The 26809-nt window shown below is 48.9% G+C and overlaps 1 pseudogene; it reads left to right on the forward strand.

Moving 5' to 3' along the window:
• The first annotated feature begins 1917 nt into the window (after positions 1 to 1917).
• The window catches only part of LOC125518460, a 41520-nt pseudogene continuing 16628 nt past the window's right edge, over positions 1918 to 26809 (forward strand).

Consider the following 26809-nt stretch of genomic DNA (forward strand, 5'->3'; position numbering starts at 1 on the left):
ATTCCGCGCTAAGTCGCAGGGACATCGATACGTGGTGGAGCCGGCGTATAGAGTGTCGCCGGAAAATTTCCGTCCTGTAGATCCCGTCTAGCTCCAGATCGAGGAATGCAAGCTGTACTAGTATTCCTTGATCCGTGCGGCAGAGAAAATTAAGCTCTTTTCCGGATCGAAGGCACCCTCCGGCCAGCGGCTTCGTGCTGGCAAGTTGCAACATGTAAGCGGCAGATCCGGTAGTAGCATTTGCAGGACAGAGCGGTGTGACAAGAGGCACTCCAGCTTAATCTGGACGGCGGTAACGGACACGGTGACAAATCCATGATGAAGCGACACCGACCAACGTGCTGGAGGCGAAGCGGAAGCGAGGGATCCGTCCGGCGGCTTGGCGCAGAGTGCGGCAGAACGCGCAGCCGATCAGCATCGATTAGCGGCGATGAACCTGGCTCGGATTCATTTAGGGTTTTCTGGTCTACGCTTTGTTCCTCTCCGTTTATCCGTGATGTCGATTACAATTCACATATATATATTATAGAGGTAGGGATCTTCTGATACTGTCTTTTTCAAATAGTCCACCTCTTATATAAATAAGATTTCTAGTCGGTACAACTAGTTTCCGGGATAGAGTCCAGATTAAATTACTAACCACGATCTTATTCGTCTGTTAATGGATTCTACCCGTTATGTCCCTGAAGCACGTGCTTGTGAGTAACACGCCATAATAGAGTGTAAATTTTTCTAATTACATAGATCAACATTAGGGTTGTAATCTGACTATACGATATAGCTCTTTCCAATAATTACTGGACCCGAGTAGTCTTTTTAATATAAATAATATATTGTATCCATTGATAATCGATCAGCTTCCTTAAGTATATACTTCCTCCATTCCATAATATAGTGCGCTCACGCTTCCTGAGATTTAAATTTGATCATAAATTTAACCAATGAGACCAACTGAGGTGGGAGCAAAAATTATACCACTGAATTTGTACCCGCTGTAGTCAGCCTCGTTGGTTAAAATTACGGTTGAATTTGGATCTCGGGAAACGCGAGCGCATTACATTATGAAATGAAGGGAGTATTACTTATGCACATGTATAATTCCGTAACAAGGTATTCCAAATATTAACAATTCCAAGTAATTTGATTGTAGTTGTAGGACACATAATTCCAAACACTGCATGCCAGGACGTTGCCATTGTACTTCCTTCGTTTCTTTTTAGTCTGTATATAAAGTTTGGTCAAAGTCAAGCTTTGTAAAATTTGACTAACTTTATATTAAAAAATATCCACATCCACAATATGAAGTCAATATTATCAGATGCATCATGAAATGTATTTTCATACTACATAGTTTTAGTATTGTAGATGTTTATATTTTTATATAAATTTGATCAAACTTTGTGTAGTTTAATTTTAACCAAACTTTATACGCAGAGTAAAAAGAAACGGAGGGAGACTCTCTTCCTCTCCCGCTGTACTTTTTTTTTGGATTGTTTTGAATTGGTTATCACATACGTTGCCGTTGTACCGATCTCTATGCACTGATCCCTCTTCTTCCGAAAAAGAATTTTATGAGAACACGTGGCATTCACAAATCATAAAGCATCTCGCACCCTCACTTAAAATCAAGGGGAGAGGGGGGAGGGGGGAATTAGATGCTTTGTGATTTATGAAGTGCCACGTGTCATCTATCAGGACGGGTCTCACCTGCTAACCATGAGACCTGGTCTTGTATAATTTTTTTCCTCTTCTTTCCTTCCGCTGTTAGATTATTGTACTATTCAACCGGCTTCTTCTGTTATCTCTACGTAGTAATAGGATCAGTAGCTGAGGTGCGTCTATTTATTCTGTATACAACCCCAAGTGGAGGAATACAATACATGTGTTGATCTCAGTCTAATTATTCAACATCCCGCCATGGATCATCTTCTTGGTAGCTCCCGCTCTGCCGACCTCGACTCGCCGGCCACACCAGGCGCCCCTTTGCCGCGGGCCCCGCGGCCGCGACTCCCGTGGCTCCCGTCGCCCCTGCAGCGACCGCCGTGGCCGCCGCCGCTCCTGCCGCGCTCCCCGCGGCCCGCCTCGCTCCCGACCTGTGTTTTGCCTTTCGGTTTGCATTTTTTTTCGCTCCTAAACGAGATGGCCGAAATTCGGTCATTTTAAAAATATCGGTAAAATCTCAGACGAAATTACAAAACCAAAATTTGAATTTTAAATGAAATTTAACAAAAAAATGGCAGAAATTCGGCCGAAATTTTTGAAAACGAGCAGAGAAAAAATATGGTAGTCGAACAACACTAAAGAATACGTTTAAAAACTATGCATCAGATCAACATCATCATCAGTTCCAAAAGAAAAAGATTGAAACATGGACAGGGAGAGGTGCTTCAGAGTTGAGGAGGAGTTGCCGATGGATTCAGCCGCAGCGCGCAGCATGCAGCCCGCACAGGTCGGCAGCAGGGGCTCGGTCGCCGGGAAGGCGCGAACGGGGCAGGAGCAGCAGGCTCGAGCGGGGAGGCAGGCTGTGACGAGCGGAGGAGCTGCATCTGGGGCGTAGCGCCGCCGCCGCACACACATGTCGAGCAGGAGATCGTGATTTGTCTAGGGTTAGGGCGTTTGGTTCGATCCTTTTATATTGGGCAAAGCGTGCAGAGGCTCCATAAGTTGGATTGGGCCAAAAAGAGTACAAACTGGGCCGAAAAATTTGGCCGGTACAGACATTTACCGGGCCCAGGCGAGATGGACGGAATTCGGCCGAAAATTGATTTTTTTGGCCGAAAAACAAAACACAGCTCCCGACGTCGCCCGCGGCAAGGAGCCCGTGCCCGAGGCCCCCTCTTCTTCCTCGACCGCGGCCTGGGCACATCTCGCCGCGTCGCTGGCGGCCCCAGCCTCGGCCACCCTCCGCCTGGCCGGCAGCGTTCCTGTCCAGCCTCTCACCCTCGGCGGCTCCAGCGGCGCCCTGGTAGACGTAGGCCCCTGCACCCAGTCGTCCCCGGACGGCGACCGCCCAGCTTCTCCCGGACGCCGAGACGACCTGAAGGAAGTCGATGGGGCAGTGGACTTGGAGATGGAGGATCCCACCGGCGAAAGCGCCGGCAGGCTGCTGTACAAGCTTCCAGCGAGGATATCAGGGATGCTTTATCCCCACCAGCGCCAGGGGCTCAGATGGCATCCTCGGCGATGACATGGGACTGGGGAAGACCATGCAGGTAGGGTTTCTTGCTAACTCATTCTCCATTCCCTATCGTTCCAATCTCAATCTCTAGTCTCACTTGTAGTAGATTCAGTTCATTGGTTACACTGTCAGATACTCAGATCGATTGATTGTTTTTTCTTCAGAATAGTTTGGTTGATTACAGCATTACTAGTTCTGCAGTATCACAGGATTTTAACCATTGATTATGTCCAAGATAATCAGTTGTTGTAGTTCGCCCCTTAATGTACTTGTTATTTGTTTCCTAGTTCAGCCGCAGTGTATCGATCAAGTGGTGCTGCAATTTAGTATTTGCTAATAATTTGTTACTTTTGCCGTGCAGATTTCTGCTTTCCTAGCCGGATTGTTCCATTCAGGTTTAATCAGGAGAGTGTTGGCTGTCGTTCCAAAGACACTTGTGACTCATTGGATCAAAGAACTTACACTTGTTGGCCTCAAAAGCAAGATCAGCGAGTAGGATATATGCACCACCTACCTATTCACAACATATCATCTTTTGATTTCTTAGAGTTGATACAGGTCAGGACTTACGACTGCTGCCAACAGATTGATTGATTCTTTTTTTTTTCATCTGTTTACAGCTACTCTGGTCCCAACGCAAATGTTCGCAACTCTGAGCTCCAACACGCATTCAAGGTTCTTTAAATTCCTTAGATATAATAAATGTTAATCTTCCGCTGATCATTTATATCCTGCCATTCTGTTAAATTTGACTAAACATATATAGTTTCAGTTAAAAGAATGCACATACCCAGAATGTTTTTCTAAGATATTTTTATGAATTTCCTCTGCTGTTTATCCTCTTCTACAGGAGGGCGGTGTAGTACTGACAACATATGACATCGTCCGAATAAATTACAAGCGGATAAGGGGTGACTTCTACCATGAAGCGGATGATGATGATGAGAGAAACCTATGGGACTATGTTGTTCTTGATGAGGCACAACAAATCAAAAACCCTATGACAGAAAGATTCAAAAGTATATGTAAAATACTGACTGTCCACCGGATTGCCATAAGTGGCACACCCATACAAAATAACTTGAAGGTACTACCTGAAAAGCACCTACAGTCCTCTAATTTAATACCACTATATGATCAATATGCCCCCATTGCGATATTGTTATACCAATGCAAGTAATCAAACATGTGTATTCTCACAGGAATTGTGGGCCCTTTTCTATTTCTGTTGCCCGGAAGTCCTGGGTGATAGGGATGAGTAATTCACTTACTCTATTGCTTTCCTGCATTAACAATGTTCCTTTATTTATTTTTCATAGTCTAACGCTATTAATTTATCTAAATTATGCATGGCAGGTTTAGAGAAAGGTATGAAAATGCTATCAATCGAGGAAATGAAAAGGATGCCACCAATCGAGAGAAGCACATTGCCTTTTTTCGGTATTTGTGTCTAAGAGATAGATGATGCACAAGCGTTGTCACAAAAATGCAATGTTCAACATTATTGTACAATCTCATGGTGCTTGATATATTCCAACATGTGCACTTTCCATTCTTTAAAACGACATTACTTTTTGTTATTACCATTTTATTCAGAAATGTTGTTTATCCTTCTGAATTACTACTCGAAGCCGGTTATACTAAACAAGTCATAATATGTGTTGTCCTGTTTGGTACTTCACATAAATTAAGAGAACGGATAAAGCCCTATTTTTTGCGTCGTATGAAAGGTGAAGTGTCCCTTGATATTGGCTCGAAAAATGGGAAAACACTTGGTAAGAAGAATGAGCTAATTATCTGGCTGAAATTAACAGATCGCCAGGTACAAAATTTGTATCATTGATGCAAAAACAGGTTGAGCGATTTAGTGCATATGACAATGGTAGGACTAGGGATCCTACCATGCCTCTGGCGCAGATTGTATGGGCAAGGAGGAGGGGAACGAGGGCTGGAGCGGGCGCGCCGGCGGACAGGCGCCGTCGCGGCTAGGGATAGAGGCGGCGGCGGCTAGGGTTCCGGCTCCTCAGGGAGCCGGGCAACAGAAGATTATAATATCTTTATTGCTTGATCTCAACCGTGTCTTACAACTAGTATTTATAACTTTAGCCTAAGATAACTTGCCTAAGATAACTTGTGGGCCAAGCCCCTAATACTAATGCCCGGTGGGCCTCTTCCTAATATAGACCAAGCTGGTCATAACATCTCTCCCCGCCTGCGCAAACAGCTCGTCCTCGAGCTGAAAGTTTGGATAGTGTTGGCGAAAATCCTCACGCTGCTCCCAAGTAGCCTCCTCCTCCGAAAAGCCCGCCCACTGAACGAGGACGAACCAGACGCCACGACGGAGCTGTGCCTGCAACACCTTGGCCGGCTCTGGAAGAATGCGACCATCGGCGGTTGGCGGAAGCGCCGGAGGAGCCGCCGGTGGCTCGCCACGAAAAGGCTTGAGCAGCCCCACATGGAAGACGTCGTGGATGCGAGCGCGGGCTGGAAGCTGAAGACGATAGGCCACCTTCCCAATGCGCTCCAAGATAGGGAAGGGCCCGGCGTAGCGAGGCCCGAGCTTGTGCTTGGCGCGAGGGTCAAGCGACTGCGTAGAGCGGTGGAGAAGACACAGCCACACCCAATCACCCACCACGAACTCCGCCTCGCGGTGATGATCGTCGTAGTAATGCTTGGCCAGCTGCTGGGCCTGAAGGAGACGCTGACGGACCTCAGCAAGCATCTCGTCGCGGGTGCGGATAAGGTCACCCGCAACCGCTGTCCGAGCCGTCTCCGGGTCCACCGGTAGTATAGGCGGGGGTGGTCGACCATAGACCACCTCAAACGGCGTAGCGCGTACACTACTAGAAAAAGGGCTATAGATGGGATTGACACTAATGGCGCACCAGACAAGCGGTGCGCCATTAGTATATACTAATGGCGCACCACCTTCTGATACGCCATTAGAGTTGAAACTACTAATGGCGCACCTGGCCCAGGGTGCGCCATTAGTATCCAATTTTTTTTAACTAGTGCGCCTGTCCAAACATACTAATGGCGCATCCGGACACAGTGCGCCATTACTAGTTGTAACTAGTAATGGCGCACTTGCCGGAACGTGCGCCACTAATGTTGTTTTTTTATTATATTTTTTATTCCCTTTTTTGCAAAACTACTAATGGCGCACTGTTCCACCGTGCGCCATTACTAGTTTAAACTAGTAATGGCGCACTGTGGGACAGTGCGCCATTAGTATGTTTTTTTTTGCAAAACTACTAATGGCGCGCCACTAGAAGGTGCGCCATTAGTAAGTGGGCAGCAACAAGATATTTTGGACAGCCTCTCCTACCCACACTCACTTTCTCCCCACTTCATTCTCTCCACCTCCTCCTTGTCTCGGGTGCCTCCTCTTTTTCATCTCATTTCCACCATAGATTCATTCAATTTAAGTGGTTAAATTACCTTGTTTTGATAGGTAAGTAAGGAGGGAAGCTATATTTATTTTGTTCTCCCTACAACAATGTGCACATGCACTTTTTATGGCCTAGCTAGATCTATGTATGTTCGTGGTGTTGCATATGTTTGTGGTGTTGCATATGTGTTTGTGTTTGGAGGTGTACCGGTATTTGAAATGCGATAGTTGCCAATATTTTGCCGGAATGTTGATTCATTTCCGTTTCGGCGAGAATTTTGGCATTAAGCATTCTTTTTGGTCCTATTTTTAGGGAAAGTCATGCCAAATTTTTTCTTGGTTCTAAAATATCGTTTTGCTCTACCCCGCAGGCGACCATGGTCCGCATGATGACCGAAGGCATCGTGAATAGGTTTTTGAGGTCCGCAAAGGCCGAGATGTTTCAAAAGAACGAGATGGAGATAAGATGTCCGTGTCGAAGATGCAAGCTGAAGAGCCTTATTGCGGACCCGGAATCTGGGCAGGTGCGGGACCACCTGCTCTTGCGTGGTTTCATGGATGGCTATCGGTAGCAAGGTGATGAAGATGACTACGAAGTCGTCCATGGGGGGCGGGCAAGAAATGAGGAAGGGCAGCAAGACAACCACCGCGGCTCAGGCGGGCGAGAAGACGAAGAATCCCCAGGAGATGATCACGACGGTGATGCTGTACACAGTCATCATGTAGAAGATGCAGGACATGATGATGAGGAAGATGCCGGAGCAGACGACGGGCATGATCATGAAGATGATGATGCCGGCGCAGCAGACGACGCTGGACCATCGATGGGCTGGGTGCAGGACCCTCATATTCAAGAGCTGCTTCTCAAGCAGACGGATAACGCAAGAGCTGCCGCCCGAGAGAAAGCCAAGATGGATCAACTTGAGTTAGACGCGGTTACTCCATTGTATGAAGGATGCAGGCTCGAGGATACCCGCCTGAAAGTAACGCTCATGGCTCTGGAGATGAAGGTAAAACACAAAATGACCGACGCATGCTTCGACGAGAACATGTCATTCTGGCACGAACGTCTTCCCAAGGGGAACAAGTGCCCGGCCAGTTTGGAGGAGGCGAAGAAAATCGTGTGTCCTCTGGATTTACCGCACGTGAAATACCATGTGTGCATGAACAATTGCATCATTTATCGGGACGAGCACGCGGAGTCTACCATATGTCCGGTGTGCGGCGTCACTCGATACAAGAAGAGGAAGAAAGCTCCTCGAAAAGTGGTGTGGTACTTTCTGATCACTCCTCGTCTGCAGCGGTACTTCGCGAACCCTAAGGTAGCAAAGCTCCTGCGTTGGCACGCGGATAGGGAGGAGAAGAAGCAAGAAGATGACGCAAATGATCCGGAGATAGATAAAAAAGACAAGATGCTGAGTCACCCTAAGGATGCGAGCCAGTGGCAAGCGTTGAACTTCGAAGACCTAGAATTTGGGAACGATCCAAGGAACATCATGCTGGGCACGAGCACCGATGAAGTCAATCCGTTTGGCAGCCAGAGAAGCACACATAGCACCTGGCCTGTGTTTGTGTGGATGTACAACCTTCCCCCCTGGTTGTGCATGAAGAGGAAGTACATTCACATGAGTATGCTAATTGAAGGATCGAAACAACCAGGGAACGACATCAATCTGTATCTGGGGCTGCTGAAAGAGGAGCTTGACACGCTGTGGAAAACGCCAGCCAATACGTGGGACGCTGCAGAGAAAGAATATTTCCCTATGAGAGCCGCGCTGCTCACGACGGTGCACGACTATCTCGGTTACGGATATGTCGCGGGGTAGGTGGTCCACGGATTTTCTGGATGCGTCAGGTGCATGGATGACACAACGTATCGCCAGCTAGATAGAGATCCCGGGTCTTTGAAAACCGTGTTCATGGGACATCGAAGGTGGCTTCGCGACGATGACCCGTGGAGAAAACGCAAGGATCTATTCGATGGTGAAACCGAACCCCGAGGACGCCCGTGTACGAGGAGCGGCGAGGAAATAGACGAGCTGTTGAAAAAGTGGAAAGACTGCCCACTGCCGGGAAAGAAGCAAAAGGCGCCAGAGCCAGGAAAGAAGCGAAAGGCGCCAGAGCCGCTGCTGAAGGTATGGAAAACGAGGTCTGTTTTCTGGGACTTGCCGTACTGGAAGATCCACCGTGTGCCTCACAGCCTTGATGTCATGCATATCACGAAGAACGTGTGCGAGAGTCTGCTTGGTACCCTGCTCAACATGCCAGAGAGGACCAAAGATGGCCCGAAAGCAAGGGCAGACTTGAAATCAATGGGCATCAGGCAGGAGCTTCACGCTATATATGATGATGATGATGAAGGAAATATGCCCTAGAGGCAATAATAAAGTTATTATTTATTTCCTTATAATCATGATAAATGTTTATTATTCATGCTAGAATTGTATTAACCGGAAACATAATACATGTGTGAATACATAGAGAAACAAAGTGTCACTAGTATGCCTCTACTTGACTAGCTCGTTAATCAAAGATGGTTATGTTTCCTAACCATGAACAATGAGTTATTATTTGATTAACGGGATCACATCATTAAGAGAATGATCTGATTGACATGACCCATTCCATTAGCTTAGCACCCGATCGTTTAGTATGTTGCTATTGCTTTCTCCATGACTTATACATGTTCCTATAACTATGAGATTATGCAACTCCCGTTTACCGGAGGAACACTTTGGGTACTACCAAACGTCACAACGTAACTGGGTGATTATAAAGGAGTACTACAAGTGTCTCCAAAGGTACATGTTGGGTTGGCGTATTTCGAGATTAGGTTTTGTCACTCCGATTGTCGATGATGATGAGGCGAAGCAGGACACAGAAAGTCGTCGCAAAGGCAAAAAGGCCAAGAAGACTGGAAATGACTACCCTCCCGCGTGCTTCACTCTAAGTCAGGAGGAGATCGAGCAGTTTTTCACCTGCCTCGTAGGAGTAAACCTTCCTTACGGTTACGCGGAGAAGATAAGCAGATACCTAGACCCAGCGAAGCTGAAGTTCAGCGAGATGAAGTCTCACGACTGTCACGTGCTGATGACACAGATACTTCCAGTTGCAATCCATGGTATCATGGACGCGCACGTCCGTGAAACCCTATTTGGCCTATGCAACTTTTTCGACGTCATCTCTCGGAAGTCTGTTGGCGTGAGGCAACTCAGAAGGCTACAGGAAGAGATCGTGGTGATACTATGCGAGCTTGAGATGTACTTCCCGCCCGCATTCTTCGACGTTATGGTGCATCTGCTGGTCCATATCATGGACGATATCATCCAACTCGGGCCGACGTTCCTGCACAGCATGATGCCGTTCGAAAGGATGAATGGTGTCATCAAAGGATACGTTCGCAACATGTCACGTCCAGAGGGAAGCATAGCCAGGGGCTTTCTGACCGAAGAGTGCATCTCCTACTACACGAATTATCTAGGCATCGAGAACCCCGTTGGTCTGCCTGTCAACAGGCACCTCGGCAGGCTCGCTGGATGGGGTCACCATGAGGGTCGTCGCGAAATGCATGTCGACTTCGAGGGTCGACTCGCCGACTTTGAAAGAGCAAACCTAGTCGCGCTACAACACATAGACGTGGTCGATCCTTGGCTGGTACAGCACAAAACCTTTATTAAGAAGACGTACAATGACCGAGGCCAACAGAGGACGGACGGAGATATACTCAAAGAGCACAACTCATGTTTCACGCGTTGGTTCAAGCAGAAGCTTCTGTCGTACCCTTTACAAGAGGATTCTTCCGCGGAAGAACAACTCATATTCGCCTTGTCACAGGGCGCCGAGCACAACCTGATGACCTATGAGGCGTACGATATCAATGGCTACACATTCTACACCGAGGCCAAGGACATGAAGAGTGATGGTTATCAGAACTCCGGGGTAACGATGGAATCCTACACCGGTAATGACAAGGACAGATACTACGGAAGGATCAAGGTGATCTGGGAGCTGAGCTACGCTGGAGAGAAGGTCCCGATGTTCCGTGTTAGATGGGCCAAGAGCGTCCTAAAAGAAGACCGGTATTTCACCACCATGGTTATACCCGAAGCCAAATCCAAGACCGCGGGCGCAAACGTCACCGTGAAAAATGAGCCATGGGTACTGGCTTCCCAAGTGGACCAATGCTTCTTCATTACCGTCCCGTCAAAGCCCAGTCGTGTTGTCATGAGGAGAGGCAAAAGGAGGATCATCGGAATGGATGGAGTAGCCAATGAGCAAGACTTCGACAAGTGCGGCGACCCGAGGATCGAACATGACGACGATGATGAAGTAGCAGCATACACCACAACAAGAAGCAGGACCACCCTACCTAAAGGACGTCCGTTCCACAGAAGAACTCCATTTGCGAAAAAGAAGGGCAAGAAGATTGTGAACAGATAGCTAGCTAAGATCGATTATATTTAAATCATAGCCTTCATTTCTCAATTGTATTTCATGGGCACTTTTTGAACTATCATGAATATTTTTAAATTTCATGGACACTCGATCTCGATCCCCCTCCATCTCGATCGCTATCCCACCTTGCTAGATCCGGTCCCCCTCGCCGCTGAGCACCCCCCGGTCCACCGGCCGCCGCCGACCCCCCGCACCCCTCCCCTACTCAACCGCCGCCGCCGACCCTCCGCACCCCGCGCACCCTCCCCCGCTCCATCGGCATTACTGTTTGATAATATTTCAAAAAAATTATTACTGTCTTATAAAAGAATATTACTGTTATGATTTAAACAAGTTTGAACATATTTAAACACAAATAAGTATCAAACAACATTTTAAATGCATAAAAAAAATTTGTGGAGCCTGGGAATCGAACCCAGGACCTCCTGGTGTGAGAACTGGCTGCTGACCAGTCAAGCTAGCAGAGGGGACTTGGTGTGGATCAGGTCAGGTGGAAGATAACCTGTTGGCTCGAGCAGAAATCAAAAAAAATACTAATGGCGCACCACGGTGAGGTGCGCCATTAGTATGGATGTACTTATGGCGCACCGAGGGGTGGTGCGCCATTAGTATTGTGCCATTTCTATAAGAAAAAAAACTACTAATGGCGCACCACAGTGAGGTGCGCCATTAGTATGGATGTACTTATGGCGCACCGAGGGGTGGTGCGCCATTAGTATTGTGCCGCCCCCATCCATATTTCCACCCCGGCCCAAACCTATCCCCTCTCTCTCCCTCGCCCTCGCCCCACCCCGCCGCCTCGACGCCGCCCCGACGCCGCCTCGACCCCGCCGCGATGTCTCCAACCACTGCCGCCTGAGGCCCCGACGTCGGCGCCGCTCTCCCCATCGCCCCACCTCATTGGACGCCATCGCCCCGCCGCCCTCGTCGCCGGCGGCCCGGACGCTGCCCCGTCCACACCATCGTTGCCGGAGCACCACCACCACCCGGACCTCATCCCCGACATCCTTCCCGCACCCCACTGCCCTATCCCTACGGCCCCCGTGAGCTCCCCCTCCTCCTCTCCCCCTCTCCCCCTCTCCCCGACATGTTATCCACAATTTGCACTCAGTTATCTAGTCCATCCCCCGTTAGTTTTATTTGCCTCCCCAATCTCTAGTTAGGTTGTTGGTTTTCATACTCCTCTTTTATAGTGACCAACACAATAATAGAGTTTCTGAAATGTTCAGGGTACAATTATCACAATGAAATTGATATACTAGTTATCACCCTAATACTTATGTTTCTGGAAAACTTGTTAGGTTCACAGTATTCATATACTTGAAGAGTAGTTGAAGTAGATGCACTGAATTTCATGGCCATCCTATCTAGTTGCTAGGTGGAAATTTACTGAATTTTATTTGCAGTAGATGCACTGAATTTCACAAAAGAGTAGTCGCACTTCTGAACTGCTGTGAGTACACGTACTCTTCTCATTGGAGTATGAAAGTTGTCAGCAGTTGCTTATGCCTGAGAAGTACTCCTGAACATTTAGTTGTACTCCAGTGAGTACACCATGGAGTTACTTACTCCAGTAGCTTAATTAAGTGCAGTTGTTTCACTTACTCCAGTAGCTTAATTAAGTTGCAGTAGTGCTTGTAAGTTTGCAAGTTTTGTGTACTGTACTGCTTGCATCAGTACTTTTGTGTAATCTGACTGTAGTGCTTGTATAGTTTCAGTAGTTTTTCTTCAATTAATTTGTTTGGTTGTATTAGTTTAGTGTAGGACAACAATAGTGTAGCACTTGCTGCTGCTGCTGTTAAGTTTCAGTTAATTTGTTTGGTTGAATTTTGGATTACAGCACAAAGAAACCTTTTCAGTAGTTTGCCTTGTGCCCTACATATTGTCTCATCTTCTTGTCTTGTTGTACTCCTGCTACTGCTTACAAGTTCCAGGGTTTGCATCAGTATTCCTGCTTGCAGTAGTTTGCAGGAGGATTCCAATAGTGCAATAGTACATGAGTATGAACAATAGTGCATGAGTATGAACAATAGTGCAGTAGTGCACTGCTTACAATAGCCCTAAAATCCAGTAGCAAGTGATCTCCTTTAACTGAAACTTTAAGTGAAAATTTAATTTAACTTTAAAAACAACTAAAACTTTAACTGAAACTTTAATTTAAACTTTAACTGAAACTTTAATTAAACTTCACGTAAGTCTTTTCCTTTAATAAAAATTGTATGGTGGATGTCTTGTTGTAAAATTAGCAATAGCAAAATGTGGTTAAGATTTAAGGCATAAGGACTAAGCTTTGCGGCCTTTATATCTAATTTGTCATGCATGAATTATGATCATGAGAGCCATGAGATCTTGTTTAGTGCATACACCATTCTTATTTTTTTCTATCCATTGCTACCCCATCTGGTAATTAGTATATCGTGCTACTTTCATCTATGGAAGTCTGACTTGTTACTTCTACAAATCGAACCCATCATTTAGTTATGGACCAGTATAATATAATTTGCAGTACTTGGCGTTGAGCAGCTAGCACTGCTGAAGCTTAGCAGCAAAAGAGGCCCATTTGCTCATGAGAAAAGAATTTTGATGATAGTATTGCTTTTGCTACCTTTTCTTGCGTTGTTTCCACTTACTCAGCATTCTGAACCTTTTATTGAGTGGAAATGTAAATTCTTAAGCATATGTTTTGGCATACAAGTATCTCTGTTTTCAAGACCGGTAAATCAAGTTGGTAAATAGATGCTGCTGCTGGACTATATGTTCTGGACTATATGTTCACTAGTACTATATGTTCAGAATGAGTTAACTTGTTGTCATTTATCGAAATTCAGAATCTGCTGGACTATATGTTCATTGGTACTACTTGTGATTGCTGCTGTACTACTTGGGAATTTTGTCAACTTGTGATGCTGCTGCTGTACCCCGAGAGGCCCTTGAGTTTGCCGGAATGTCGATTAACTTCCGTTCCGGCAAATTCGGGTACTCCATATGTCCTATTTTCAGCAAAGGTCATGTTGAAATTTTCCGTGAATTTTAGCATGACTTTGCTAAAAATAGGACATATGGGGTACTTGCGACTAATGCATGGGCCGGGGTATCTTAGTACTTAATTGAGTAGGATCAACTGCCCCTTTATTCTTGCTGCATTAAACCATAGGTGGAAATAGAGCCAAGTGATTAGGCCCAACTTAGAATTCTCCTTCCCTTTCCTTGATAGGGTATATTATTAGAAGATACCCATATATATTAGTCAACCTAGGGTGCCTCGGCATCGATAAACCCTAAATGATGAAAACTTAACTTAGCATTCAGGGTGCCTCAGCGTCGACAAACCCTAAATTATAAAACCTTGGCTTTTAGGGTGCCTCGGTGTCGATAAAAACCTAAATGATGAAAGCTTAGGCTTTTAGGGTGCCTCGGCGTCGAAAACCCTCAATGATAAAAGCTTAGCTTTTAGGATGCCTCGGTGTCGACAAACCCTAAATGATGAGACCATGATCTTGTTCCTTGACAATAACCAACTTTTTGACCAAACTTTGTTCCTATTTATAGAGAAACATGGCCAACAACGATGAGGCCGGGGGTTCGGGCGGCAAGAAATTCTGGGAGCTGTCCCAGGAGATGGAGGAACAACCTCACTTGTATGAGGACGCCGCCTTCCCCACCGATCCTGAGACCACTGATGGTACCGCCGAGGATGACCCCACTGATGCCACCACTGATGGTGCCGCCGAGGATGCCACCACTGATGATGGCGGCGCACGCACAGATGGCAGCCAACCGAAGAGGCAACGGAAGGACCGGCGCCCGACCGTGCTCCGCACCCTCAAGGAGGAAGTTACTGAAGTGGACTCCGACGGGAATCCAACGGCGCCCGAACGAATAGTCAAGGGGTACTCGCTTCAGCTCGGGTGCATTCTCCGGAGCACCGTCTCGATCAACACCGAGAACCTGAGGCATCCTGACCGAGGGAATTTGCGCAACCTCCTCTTCACGAAGCTGCACGAACGATACAAGCCTCAAAGGGAATAAAGTGAACAATGCTGCCCTCACGAAGATGAGCAAGGCCCTGTCTACTTGGAAAAGCAATGTGAAGAGAATGATCGAGAAAGGTGAGAGTTATGAGAAGATCAAGGAGAAAAATCCTTCGATCACCGAAGATGACTACAACGACTTCAAGATCAATTGCTCGAGCACCGCAAACTCCGAATCAAGTAAGTGGGGGAAAGAAATGCGGGAGCTGAACTTAGGGGAACACACACTCGGTCCCGGCGGTTACAGAGTGGCGGAGCCTATATGGGACAAGGAGGAGGCGGACCGTGCCGAGCAAGGCCTACCGCCCCTCTTCGATAAATACGGTGACAAGCAGACCAGGAACTTTGTCAGGGCCCGGTACAAGAAGGACCCGAAAACAAAGGAGCTTACCACGGATCCGAAGACCAGGGCGCTTGAGCTTGTTCTGGTAAGGAATACACCCCCGCGTAATTAGCTCCATATGGTTGCATTCTAATTAATGAAGCCAAATTTCTAAATGGTTCACATTCCTTCCGCAGGCGACTGAAAGCAGTAGCGCGGGGTCGACTAAGAGCAACCCTTGGGACACCACTCTAAATAGGGCGTTGAATGTAATGAAGAACAAGGATAAGCTCAGTAAGCCGACGTCAGCTGGTCGTGTGGCCGGCAAAGGCTTGTCGACAAAATGGTCGTCATACTATAACACTGGTGGGCGAAAGGAGAAAAAGACCAGCTCGGAAAGCCAGGCGCGCGAGGTTCAAGAACTCAGGGCACAGGTGGCGCGGATTCCGGAGATTGTCCAAGAGCAAGTGCAACAACAACTCGGAGCGACGATCACCGCCATTGTGCCTACCTTGATCCAGGGGATTAGTGCGTGGATTGCGGGCGGCCAACAGGGGCCGCCCCCGATTCCTAGCTTCACGGCCAGCAACTCGCAGAACACGATGGAGGGGCCATTGGTGTCTCCGGCGGAGGCGGCATTGGTGTCTCCGACGCCGGCACGGGAGCTTAATGCACCCGGGTGTACGCCGGCCGGCACCTCTGCAGCAAGCGGCCCCTCCGTCAACTGCACGCCCGCCGTTGGTGGTGCCTCGACATTAGCCGAGATCAACGCCATCATCACGGTAACTAATTAAGCCTCTCTCGGCCGAGGACTTCATCTCCTTGCCTTTGAGGGCATCCCTGACGCCCTACATGTTTTCGCAGGGCGCCGCCTGATGTTCCGTGCACTCTCCTGCACTTCGTGAACAACGAGTTGGTCGATGTCGCCAAGGGCAAAATCGTTCAACCGGGCAACCCCTTGTTCCACGGTACCCAGATGCCACCCAACTTGTTTAGGGTTCAACTGGTTCGGGTGCTGCCAGGCTGCGACGAGTTGTTACCTCCGATTCGACCCGTCGGGGCCGACGATGATGACGTGATGACCCTCAGCGCCTGCCTGAGCTGGCCCCTGCTTTGGCCGAAGAGCCAGATTCGTTTGGGGGCGGGGGACACCACCCCAAAGACAACACCGCCAGTCGTGCCGGCGCCAAGTCGGCCCCATGGCAAGACCGCCGCAACGGTGCCGGACATCCCTATGCCACTGGATCCAAACATGCATATGGCACAGGATCAGAACGACGACGACGACGATACATTTGCCAACGTCGATCAGTACTTTGCCGATCATGGGTACGGTGGCGACTTCATGGGGCCTCCTTCTCAAGAACCCAACCCAACAAAAGACGTGCGCGATCTAGCTGGTACCGCGGAGAAGCCAAGTTGCAACAGGCGTCGTCTGCCATTCAGCTCTCAGGAGACGCCTCCAGCTGCCGACTTCACCGAGCCTCAGATAGGCGAGGTGCGAAATATTATCAGCCCCAACACACTCAAGAAGGCGGTCTGTGAGCAGAACTCGGTCCCATTACAGGAGAAGAAGAAGGCACGCAAAAGAAAGACTAACAAGGGTGCGGGCCAGCCGGCACCGAGTACGATCCGTGCTCAGGACGGGCCACCTTCACCTGAGGATATCTCAAGGAGGGTGCATGTGGCGGGTAGGCTGATGCTACCGAGAAATATGCTCGATGCTGCAACCGGTGCTATGCGGAGTCTGGATGACAGTGTTCTTTCTTTGGAGAAGCGGCGTCCCGGAGAGAAGGATGTGGCATACCCGGTTTTCGCGGCCAAGGTGCCAGAGGGCAAGGGCTTTGTGGATAACTCCATCGGGGGTACGATCGTCCTGCGGTTTGATGACATCCACGCTATGTTGAACCTTCATCCGCTGCACTACACCTTCGTTCGGCTATTTTCGCTGAGTATGGAGATGCGGATCATTCGCGACAAGACCCCGGACATCGTGATAGTCGACCCCTTCTACATGCTTGCCAAGATCTTGGGCAGCACTGGGGACCGGCAAGTCGCGAGTTCTTACCTCGAAGGCGTCATTCTGGCAAACCAAGATAAGGATAACTTCCTCGTGCCTTACTTTCCCGAGTAAGTCCTCCCCTCAACCGCCCCGTAACATATGAATTCATAGATTTCGATCGTTTTTCTTTTAACATTCCGTATTTTCTGTAGTGACACACATTGCACGCTCATCCTCCTAAGCCCCAAATATTCCATGGCCACGTATTTCGACCCGGACCGTCAGTCGAACGTAGACTACACAAATGTCAAGAAGGTTCTTGATGATGTTCTCCCCGGCTACGTCAAATCTGGAGGCACCTTCACCAGGCCTATTCGTAAGTACGGCAAGCACGTCTTCTCCCACAATACGACGTTCTGCTGCGTCAAGCAGCCGCCTGGCGGTCAGACGGGTGCCTACTACGCCATCCATCACATGCGGGCGATCGTACGGGACCATCATCAACTTCTGCTACCGAGTAGACTCAAAGATTGGGCCGCGAGCGTGTCGGCAATCCAGGACGCGGACATCAGACAAGAATTCTTTCACATCCAGTCGGAGTTTGCGGAAATCATCCATCAAGATGTCCTTCGTACCTCGGGGCAGTTCTACCTCAGAAATCAACCGTCCAACAGTGACATCGACACAATCCTACAAATGCAGGCTGACAACGCCCGTTGTTTCATGACTCCCACGATAGACGGCGGCTTCATCCACGCTCCGGTCCCTTGAGTCGAGTCGAAAGCAGTGATGCTGTGTCTAGTTCTGAAACATCGATTGGCTCATGTTGTAATTAAACTTTAATGAACTTGTAGTATGTCTCTTTGGTTTCGAGAGTCGTTCAACTTAGATGTAATAGATGCTATTAATGTCTTGCTTTTCTCTTCCGATCGTTCTGTTGCATACTTATATATTGCTTATGTATTGTCTGTGAATTGGTACTAACGTTTCGTTTGGCTACTGCATAGCGATGCCGTGGTATGTCGTGTACAAGGGTAAGGTTCCCGGAGTCTACGATGACTGGGAGGAGTGTCGGAGACAGGTTCACCGATTCAGCGGTAACAGTTACAAAGGGTACGCCACTAGGGCCGAGGCCGAATCTAGATACGCCCGCTATCTAGCGGGAGAGGGGAGGGAGCGTTGGAGGAACCGGATGAAGACGAGTTTCATCGTGATGATGCTCATCGTGATGACCGCAGCTCTCTTCCATGTGATGGTAGTTTAGATGATCGATATCGACTTGTAATGTGAAGACAAACTCGCGGTCTCGAGACTTGTAATATAATGTTCTATCTTTGTTCGGTCTTTTCAATTCGGAGACTAATATGATGAATTGTATTCGGAGACAAAAATGATGAATTGTATTCAGAGACTAATCTTCTATTGTATTCGATGAATCTGTTGTTGATGTGTGCTGTCTATATTTTGTCCAATTATACATTTTGTAACCTGTGCAAAAAACAGAAAATAAAAAAAATAAAAAAACCTAATATTCATACTAATGGCGCATCACATCATAGTGCGCCATTAGTATGCCAAAGGATACTAATGGCGCATCATTAAACAGTGCGCCATTAGTATGCCGAAGTTACTAATGGCGCATCTTGTTGTTGTGCGCCATTAGTATGCCAAAGCACCTGGGTATACATGGCCCCCTGGGAGGCATACTAATGGCGCACTGTTGTATATACTAATGGCGCATCTGAGGTGCGCCATTAGTATACCAGATACTAATGGCGCACCAGTGGTGCGCCATTAGTAAAATATACTAATGGCGTGGCACTAATGGCGCACCACTAATGCGCCATTAATGGCCAAATTAGGTGCACCATTAGTAGGCCTTTTCCTAGTAGTGGCAGGGCGGAGTGATAGGAGGTGTTGTAGCAGTACTCCGCCCAAGAGAGCCAGTCCACCCAAGCGCGAGGCTGATCACCTGTCACACAACGCAAATACATGGCAATGACCTTGTTAACCACCTCGGACTGACCGTCTGTCTGAGGATGGAATGCCGTACTCAGGCGGAGCTGGACACCCGCCATCCTGAAGAGGTCGCGCCAGACATGGCCCGTGAACACTGGGTCCCGATCACTGACGATCGAAGCAGGGAACCCGTGTAGACGGACAATGCCGTCGAAGAAGGCCCGGGCCACGGACGCCGCCGTGTACGGATGGCCGAGCGCGATGAAGTGGGCATACTTGGAGAAGCGGTCGACCACCGTGAGGATGACTGACTTGCCGCCCACCTTGGGGAGGCCCTCGATGAAGTCCATGGAGATATCCGCCCAGACCTGAGACGTCACCTCCAAGGGCTGAAGTAACCCAGCCGGTCGCGGGGTCTCCGTCTTGTTGCACTGGCATGTCTGACAAGACCGAACCCAGTCGCGGACCAGGGCGCGATCGCCAGGGATGTAGAAGTCGGCGCGAAGACGATGGAGGGTTTTCTGCACACCCTCATGACCTGCCGAGTGGGCGAGCTGTAACACCTGGTGACGGAGATCATCATGCGCCGGAACAAAGATCCGACGCCCATGGAGAAGCAGTCTGTCAGAGAAGCGCCACGGCTCCTCCAGGTCACCGGCCATGAGCTGCTGCCGAAGAAGGACGGCGTCATCGGCCGTCGCAGTTGCGCGGCGGATGTCGGCGAAGAGACCGAACGTCAGCCCGGAGCGGATGCACAGGACCGTCCCGGCGGACTCGTCGACGGAGGCGATGTCGGAGTCGCGACGAGACAGCGCGTCGACCACGGTGTTAAGGCGGCCCGGCCGATACTCGACGGAGAAGTCGAAGCCAAAGAGCTTGCTGATCCACTGGTGTTGTGGCACGGTCGACAGCCGTTGGTCCAGCAAGAACTTCAGGCTGTAGTGGTCCGTGCGAATGTGGAAGGACCGTCCCCACAAGTATGGCCGCCAATGACGAACGGCCTGCACAAGGCCAATGAGCTCCCTCTCGTATGCCACCAGCTTGAGATGGCGAGGAGTGAAAGGCCGGCTGAAGAAGGCGAGGGGTCCATCGCCCTGATGAAGCACGGCGCCGAAACCAGCGCCCGAGGCGTCACAGTCCACCACGAACGGGCGGTCGAAGTCGGGCATCTGGAGGACGGGGCCCGTCGTGAGGGCCCCCTTGAGGGCCTCGAATGCCGTCGTCGCCTCGTCGTCCCAAGTGAAAGCGTCCCGGTGAAGCAACCGCGTGAGGGGCGTCGCGATGAGCCCGAACTCCCGGATAAATTTCCGGTAGTAGCCGGCGAGGCCGAGGAACCCGCGGAGAGCCCGCGGCGAGCGAGGTGTCGGCCATGCGGAGACGGCCGCCACCTTGTCGGCGTCCATAGCCACCCCGTCGGCAGAGATGACATGGCCGAGGTAGGCGACGGTAGGTGTCCCGAACGAGCACTTTGAGCGCTTAAGGTGGAGGTGGTGCGCCCGAAGCTCGTTGTAGACGATGGCGACGTGCTGGAGGTGCTCAGCCCAGGTGGCACTGTAGATAAGAATGTCCTCAAAGAAAACAAGCACAAACCGCCATAAGTAGGGCCGGAGGACGTCGTTCATCAGGGCCTGGAAAGTCGCTGGGGCGTTGGCGAGGCCGAAGGGCATCACCAAGAACTCGAAGTGGCCATGGTGGTGTTGGGGAACGTAGCAGAAATTCAAAATTTTCTACGCATCACCAAGATCAATCTATGGAGTAATCTAGCAACGAGGGGAAGGAGAGTGCATCTACATACCCTTGTAGATCGCTAAGCGGAAGCGTTCAAGTGAACGGGGTTGATGGAGTCGTACTCGCCGTGATCCAAATCACCGATGATCCTAGTGCCGAACGGACGGCACCTCTGCGTTCAACACACGTACAGCCCGGTGACGTCTCCTACGCCTTGATCCAGCAAGGGGAGAAGGAGAGGTTGGGGAAGACTCCATCCAGTAGTAGCACGACGGCATGGTGGTGAAGGAGGAGCGTGGCAATCCTGCAGGGCTTCGCCAAGCACCGCGGGAGAAGAGGAGGACTTGGGATAGGGGAGGGCTGCGCCAAGACTTGGGTGCAGCTGCCCTCCCACCCCCACATATATATAGGGGCAAGGGAGAGGGGGGCGGGCCCCCTCAGATCCAATATGAGGAGGGGGCGGCGGCCAAGGGGGGTTGCCTTGCCCCCCAAGGCAAGGGGGGCGCCCCCCCTTTAGGGTTCCCCCAAACCCTAGGCGCATGGGCCCTAGGGGGGGGGAGGCGCCCAGCCCACTAAGGGGCTAGTCCCTCTCCACATACAGCCCATAGGGCCCTCCGGGGCAGGTGGACCCTCCCGGTGGACCCCCGGAACCCCTCCGGTGGTCCCGGTACAATACCGGTAACCCCCGAATTATTCCGGTGACCGTATGATGACTTCCCATATATAAATCTTTACCTCCGGACCATTCCGGAATTCCTCGTGATGTCCGGGATCTCATCCAGGACTCAGAACAACATTCAGTAACCACGTACATCTATTCCCTATAACCCTAGCGTCATTGAACCTTAAGTGTGTAGACCCTACGGGTTCGGGAGTCATGCAGACATGGCCGAGACAACTCTCCGGTTAATAACCAACAGTGGGATCTCGATACCCATGTTGGCTCCCACATGCTCCACGATGATCTCATCGGATGAACCACAATGTCAAGGACTTAATCAATCCCGTATACAATTTCCTTTGTCTAGCGGTACGATACTTGCCCGAGATTCGATCGTCGGTATCCCGATACCTTGTTCAATCTCATTACTGGCAAGTCTCTTTACTTGTTCCGTAACACATCATCCCATGATCAACTCCTTGGTCACATTGTGCACATTATGATGATGTCCTACCGAGTGGGCCCAGAGATACCTCTCCGTTTACACGGAGTGACAAATCCCAGTCTCGATTCGTGCCAACCCAACAGACACTTTCGGAGATACCTGTAGTGTACCTTTATAGCCACCCAGTTACGTTGTGATGTTTGGCACACCCAAAGCACTCCTACGGTATCCGGGAGTTGCACAATCTCATGGTCTAAGGAAATGATACTTGACATTAGAAAAGCTTTAGCATATGAACTACACGATCTTTGTGCTAGGCTTAGGATTGGGTCTTGTCCATCACATCATTCTCCTAATGATGTGATCCCGTTATCAACGACATCCAATGTCCATGGTCAGGAAACCGTAACCATCTATTGATCAACGAGCTAGTCAACTAGAGGCTTACTAGGGACATGTTGTTGTCTATGTATCCACACATGTATCTGAGTTTCCTATCAATACAATTATAGCATGGATAATAAACGATTATCATGAACAAGGAAATATAATAATAACCAATTTATTATTGCCTCTAGGGCATATTTCCAACAGTCTCCCACTTGCACTAGAGTCAATAATCTAGTTCACATCGCCATGTGATTAACACTCACAGGTCACATCGCCATGTGACCAACATCCAAGAGTCTACTAGACTCAATGATCTAGTTCACATCACTATGTGATAAACACTCAAAGAGTTCTGGGTTTGATCATGTTATGCTTGTGAGAGAGGTTGTAGTCAACGGGTCTTGCCATATTCAGATCCCTATGTATTTCGCAAAACTTTATATCGTAGATGCTGCTACCACGTTCCCCTTGGAGCTATTCCAAATTATTGCTTCATTATACGTATCCGGTATCTCTACTCAGAGCTATCCGGATAGGTGTTAAGCTTGCATCGACGTAACTCTTTACGTCGAACTCTTTATCACCTCCATAACCAAGAAACATTTCCTTATTCCTCTAAGGATAATTTTGACCGCTATCTGGTGATCTACTCCTAGATCACCTTTGTACACTCTTGCCAGACATGTGGCAAGGCACACATCAGGTGCAGTACTTCAGCATGGCATACCGTATAGAGCCTATGACAAAAGCATAGGGGATGACCTTCGTCCTTTCTCTTTCTTCTGCCGTGGTCAAGCTTTGAGTCTTACTCAACTTCACACCTTACAACTCAGGTAAGAACTGTTGGGGAACGTTGCAAAAAACAAAAAAATTTCCTATGGTTTCACCAAGATCCATCTATGAGTTCATCTAGCAACGAGTGATCGGATTGCATCTACATACCTTTGTAGATCACGCGCGGAAGCGTTCAAAGAACGGGGATGAGGAAGGCATACTCGACGTGATCCAAATCACCGGAGATCCTAGCGCCGAACGGACGGCACCTCCGTGTTCAACACACGTATGGTCAGCATGACGTCTCCTCCTTCTTGATCCAGCAAGGGGAAGGAGAGGTTGAGGAAGATGGCTCCAGCAGCAGCACGACGGCGTGGTGGTGGTGAAGCTGCAGTACTCCGTCAGGGCTTCGCCAAGCTCTACGGAGGAGGAGGAGGTGTTGGAGAGGGAGAGGGAGGCACCAAAGGCGTGGGTTGAGAGGCCCTCCTTCCCCCACTATATATAGGGAGCCTAGGGGGGGCGCCGGCCCTAGGAGATGCAATCTCCTAGGGGGGCGGCGGCCAAGGGAGGAGTCCATCCTCCCCAAGGCACCTAGGAGCTGCCTTCCCCTTTTAGGACTCTTCCTTTCCTTATCTCTTGGCGCATGGGCCTCTTGGGGCTGGTGCCCTTGGCCCATATAGGCCAAGGCGCACACCCCTACAGCCCATGTGGCCCCTGGGGCAGGTGGCCCCACCCGGTGGACCCCCAGGACCCTTCCGGTGGTCTCGGTACAATACCGGTGACCCCGAAACTTGTCCCGATGGCCGAAATAGCACTTCCTATATATAATTCTTTACCTCCGGACCATTCCGGAACTCCTCGTGATGTCCGGGATCTCATCCGGGACTCGGAACAACATTCGGGTTACTGCATATACATATCCCTACAACCCTAGCGTCACCGAACCTTAAGTGTGTAGACCCTACGGGTTCGGGAGACACGTAGACATGACCGAGACGACTCTCTGGCCAATAACCAACAGCGGGATCTGGATACCCATGTTGGCTCCCACATGCTCCTCGATGATCTCATCGGATGAACCACGATGTCGAGGATTCAAGCAACCCCGTATACAATTCCCTTTGTCAATCGGTATGCTACTTGCCCGAGATTCGATCGTCGGTATCCCAATACCTCGTTCAATCTCGTTACCGGCAAGTCACTTTACTCGTACCGTAATGCATGATCCCGTGACCAGACACTTGGTCACTTTGAGCTCATTATGATGATGCATTACTGAGTGGGCCCAGTGATACCTCTCCGTCATACGGCGTAACAAATCCCAGTCTTGATCCGTGTCAATCCAACAGACACTTTCGGAGATACCCGTAGTATACCTTTATAGTCACCCAGTTACGTTGTGACGTTTGGTACACCCAAAGCACTCCTACGGTATCCGGGAGTTACACGATCTCATGGTATAAGGAAAAGATACTTGACATTGGAAAATTCTAGCAAACGAAGTATACGATCTTGTGCTATGTTTAGGATTGGGTCTTGTCCATCACATCATTCTCCTAATGATGTGATCTCGTTATCAATGACATCCAATGTCCATAGTCAGGAAACCATGACTATCTGTTGATCAACGAGCTAGTCAACTAGAGGCTTACTAGGGACATGTTGGTGTCTATTATTCACACATGTATTACGATTTCCGGATAACACAATTATAGCATGAATAAAGACAATTATCATGAACAAGGAGATATAATAATAATGCTTTTATTATTGCCTCTAGGGCATATTTCCAACAGTCTCCCACTTGCACTAGAGTCAATAATCTAGTTACATTGTGATGAATCGAACACCCATAGAATTCTGGTGTTGATCATGTTTTGCTCTAGGGAGAGGTTTAGTCAACGGATCTGCTACATTCAGGTCCGTATGTACTTTACAAATATCTATGTCTCCATCTTGAACATTTTCACAAATGGAGTTGAAGCGACGCTTGATGTGCCTTGTCTTCTTGTGAAACCTGGGCTCCTTGGCAAGTGCAATAGCTCCAGTGTTGTCACAGAAGAGTTTGATTGGCCCCGACACATTGGGTATGACTCCTAGGTCGGTGATGAACTCCTTCACCCAAATTGCTTCACGCGCTGCCTCCGAGGCTGCCATGTACTCCGCTTCACATGTAGATCCCGCCACGACGCTCTGCTTGCAACTGCACCAGCTTACTGCCCCACCATTCAAAATATACACGTATCCGGTTTGTGACTTGGAGTCATCCAGATCTGTGTCGAAGCTAGCATCGACGTAACCTTTTACGACGAGCTCTTCGTCACCTCCATAAACGAGAAACATTTCCTTAGTCCTTTTCAGGTACTTCAGGATATTCTTGACCGCTGTCCAGTGTTCCTTGCCGGGATTACTTTGGTACCTTCCTACCAAACTTACGGCAAGGTTTACATCAGGTCTAGTTCATAGCATGGCATACATAATAGAACCTATGGCTGAGGCATAGGGGATGACACTCATCTCTTCTATATCTTCTGCCGTGGTCGGACATTGAGCTGAGCTCAATTTCACACCTTGTAACACAGGCAAGAACCCCTTCTTAGAATGATCCATATTGAAATTCTTCAATATCTTATCAAGGTATGTGCTTTGTGAAAGACCTATGAGGCGTCTTGATCTATCTCTATAGATCTTGATGCCTAATATATATGCAGCTTCTCCAAGGTCCTTCATTGAAAAACTCTTATTCAAGTAGGCCTTAATGCTGTCCAAAAGCTCTATATCATTTCCCATCAAAAGTATGTCATCTACATATAATATGAGAAATGCTACAGAGCTCCCACTCACTTTCTTGTAAACACAGGCTTCTCCATAAGTCTGCGTAAACCCAAACGCTTTGATCATCTCATCAAAGTGAATGTTCCAACTCCGAGATGCTTGCACCAGCCCATAAATCGAGCGTTGGAGCTTGCACACCTTGTTAGCATTCTTAGGATCAACAAAACCTTCCGGCTGCATCATATACAATTCTTCCTTAAGGAAACCATTAAGGAATGCCGTTTTGACGTCCATTTGCCATATTTCATAATCATAGAATGCGGCAATTGCTAACATGATTCAGACGGACTTTAGCTTCGCTGCCGGTGAGAAAGTCTCATCGTAGTCAACCCCTTGAACTTGTCGATAACCCTTAGCGACAAGCCGAGATTTATAGATGGTCACATTACCATCCGCGTCTGTCTTCTTCTTAAAGATCCATTTATTTTCTATGGCTCGCCACTCAACGGGCAAGTCAGTCAAAGTCCATACTTCGTTTTCATACATGGATCCTATCTCGGATTTCATGGCTTCTAGCCATTTGTCGGAATCTGGGCCTGCCATCGCTTCTTCATAGTTCGAAGGTTCACCGTTGTCTAACAACATGATTTCCAAGACAAGGTTGCCGTACCATTCTGGTGTGGAACGTGTCCTTGTGG

Source organism: Triticum urartu, chromosome 7 (genome assembly GCF_003073215.2).
Source record: "Triticum urartu cultivar G1812 chromosome 7, Tu2.1, whole genome shotgun sequence".
NCBI classification, from domain to species: domain Eukaryota; kingdom Viridiplantae; phylum Streptophyta; class Magnoliopsida; order Poales; family Poaceae; genus Triticum; species Triticum urartu.